The sequence below is a fragment of the Lactuca serriola genome, chromosome 6, assembly GCF_051521515.1.
Source record: "Lactuca serriola cultivar US96UC23 chromosome 6, Lser_US96UC23_V15, whole genome shotgun sequence".
NCBI lineage: Eukaryota > Viridiplantae > Streptophyta > Magnoliopsida > Asterales > Asteraceae > Lactuca > Lactuca serriola.
This window is the reverse complement of record NC_136413.1, coordinates 136693136-136696698: the sequence shown is the minus strand read 5'-3', so window position 1 is coordinate 136696698 and position 3563 is coordinate 136693136.

Below are 3563 nucleotides of genomic sequence, written 5' to 3'. Positions count from 1 at the left end.
TCGCTTGATGATTGAAGGATAAGCTTCGGAGCGGACTTCTTGGTCTTCTTCTGCTTGGGCTGGGAAGGTGCTGCCTTCTCAGACTTTCGCTTCCTTGGAGTTTGACCCTTTGAAACGAGACCTCCTCTATCTCCCTTTTTCACTTCTTGCTTCTTTCCATGCTTAGCAGGTTTGTCTACTTGCTCAATACATTTAAGCATTTCAGGAGAAAGTTCCCTTGGACCAGAAGAAGGGAGCTTCTTATACTCTTGAATAATCTTGCTCGCAGTAGAAACACAAGCGTACATAGCCTCAGGAATTAAGCCAACGAAATGAAATTTTGACGGATATGTAACAATGATATTAGTGGTGTGAAAAGTAGCTATGGGGGAGAGAAGTGAGTCTGCCATGATAGGAACATGATAACACTCCATAATCCATTGAGTTATGATGGTCCAGAACCGGGCACAACAAACCTCTGTGTGGCGAGAAGCAGATGTCAAAATGTGGACAAGATGAAGCCATAGAACCATACCATAATCTAGGTTGATGGCAGTGTATAAACCATAGAGCAAAGTCATGAAGGACTTGCTACTACCATCAGATCCAGCACTTCGTTCAGAAAGCCCTTTGAAGAGAATGGTGAAAAGGCCATTCCATTGTGGAGGGAGGCATGATTTCTTGAACCTGGTGACAGTAGTTAGGGTTTCAATGTACCCCATGTTGTAGAACATAGAGAAAAGCTAACCAGTGGGGATGGAATCAGGGTTCGCCATGGATTCGTCATAAGAAAGACCTAGCAATGAGCAGAAACAATTCTTGGAGATTGAAGCCCTTTGGTTGAGAATGTCAAAGTAAATCTTCTCTGCACCCTTGTCATACGTAGTGGTGGAATAAATTTGAGAAAGACATGCCATCGGAACAACTCCCATCGTTGAGAGAGCCTTGACAAGTGGGGAATATTTTAGACATTCCATCACTTGATACTTGTAAGTATCGTAGAGGAACAGGGAAAGATCAATCAGCAGATTCTGGTTAGACTTGATTGCGAGAAGAGTGGAGCGTCCATTGGTGTAGCTTGAAGAAGACGAAGATGAACAATGAGAATGGAATCGCTAGAAATCGCTTTGTTAATTGTGAGAGGAGTGTGGTAAAGATCAAGATGATGGTACCAAAAACCCTTATATACGATTTTGTGGAGAGAGAAGAAATCCAAAGTAATGATTCCTTTAATTTGGGAAACAACGCCTAAAAAGGCGTGATTAGACAACTAGCAACCCCGATAAAGTAACTGATGACGCTTGCTTATGTAACTGTTCAAATTCACGCGCGTTTATCCTCCTTTCAAATGTCAATCGATTAAGCTTCCTGCTGAGTCACCCTTTGAACCTTTAAAGGAATCTTTTTCTCCTTAAGAACCAAAGGTGTTATATTTACTCATCCATTCGTTTGAAAATAATTGCATTATATTGTTAAGAATCAAAGCTATACTTTTGGAAAATCCAAGATTTTTGTGCAAGATAGTGTCAAAGAGAAAGAAATAAATCAAACAATTTGTGGGATTTTGTGATGTCATTTAAGACATAAAGCGGTGGATCTGGGGCACGAATCTCTTCCTTCAAAGTCAAGAGGGACTTCAAAGTGCTTGTGTGTATTCCCGTTGAATTACGATCAAATACTTGTTGAGAAGTATTGAAAGGCATCTTTTATATAAGGCTATTAAGGGTGGCTTTCACTTCAATTCTAGATTCTGATAGTTAACATAAGATCAAAAAAGAACGAAGTACTTGTGAGACCGGTGTGGCCTGTTAAACAAGTAGGTTAGTAACATATTCAGTGACTTGTTGATATATAATAATTGGAAATCTCAAACAAATAAATAAATCTGGATCCTTTGGGTAGAAAAATCTTGGTGAAAGACATTATCATAAGGATCTCTCAAAAATAAAAGGAGATTTCAGGATACATCCACAAAAGTGGTTTCGTTAATTCAAGGTGAAAGCTAAAACAATTATTTGTTCATCGTCAATACATTATAGGAATTGAATTTTGGGTTTCACTTAGTATGTAGTGACACGAAACTAAGATCATGAACACAAAAGTTGTGTAACCATAAACCTCAGTGGTAGTGTTGAGAGTCTCAAGGTTTACAGTTATGAAATGAAGGATTAATGGAGAATAAGATTAAGGGGGTTAACGAACAAATGTACCTCTGCTATGAAATAGGACCAATCAGAAAAACTCTTAACTCATGTTAGAGTAGAGTTAGGTAGCTCATGATAAGAGTGAATTTGTCAGCCTAATAGGGAAGACATGATTGGTATTTATCAAGTCATTAAGGCGTCACTCAAAATCTTTAGAGGCTTGGGTCAACATACAACAACATGCTTCTAGGGACACTTAGCTAATATAGAGATAAGGAATTATACCTGTCCCAACTCCATCATCAAGAATGTTCCTTATACATTGATAAGACAAAGACTGAATAATTTAAAATAAAGAAAAATATTTTTGAGTTATGGGTTGCGTTTTCTTAAAAGAAATAAAAACATAAATGAAAAAAAAAATTGGATTTTATTAAAACAAAGTAAAAACGTAGTGTAAAATATAAGAAAAGGGAAAAGTAGACATACTATAAAACTGAATTTGTCACTTGAAAATAGAGAAGCGAACCGAACCTAGTAGGACCAAGCCCGAGATGGACCGAGCGTTCGCTCTATTTTGCTTCCAACTTTAATTGAGGCGAAAGTGAATTTGGTACAAATTCAGCTTCCATCATTCCTAAGCCTTGCATGATTTTATTAAAACTGGTTTCAGGCAAGGCTTTAGTAACGATGTTTTCCAATTGATCAGTGGTCCTAACAAAATGAATTTCCACATTACCGTCTTCCACATGATCTTTGATGAAGAGATACCTCAGTGCTATGTGTTTCGTCTTTGTGTGTTGAACTGGGTTATGACAAATCCTAATTGCGCTTTATGAGTCACACTATAGTGGGATTTTCTTCATGTTCAGGCCATAGTCTCGAAGTTGACTTTGTATCCATAAGACTTGAGAGGTGCACGATGTTGCAGCTATGTATTCTACTTCGGCAGTTGAGAGTGAGACACATGTTTGTTTCTTTGACTGCCAGCTAACTAGTTTGCCATCCAAAAACTAGCATCCTTCTGTGGTACTCTTTCTTTCTAGACCATATCCTCCAAGATCGAAATCTGAGAATGCTTGTACAAAGAATCCTGACTTGGCTGGGTACCATAGGCCGAGCGAAGAAGTTCGCTTCAGGTATCAAAAGATGTTCTTCACAGCTAGCAGGTGAGGTTCGCGTGGATTAGCTTGAAACCTAGCACAATAGCAAACATAAAACATTATGTATGGTTGACTTTCCGTTAGATACATTAGCGACCCTATCATTTGACGATAAAGGGTCATGTCAGCAGCCGGTTTGTCTAGAGAAGGTGTTAACTTTGTGCCAAACGCCATAGGAACCTTCACTTTTGAATCTCCCAACATTCCAAACTTGGCCAGCAAAGTCTTCGTGTAAGCCTCTTGATTAATAAAAAGACCTTCCGGACCCTGTCTAATA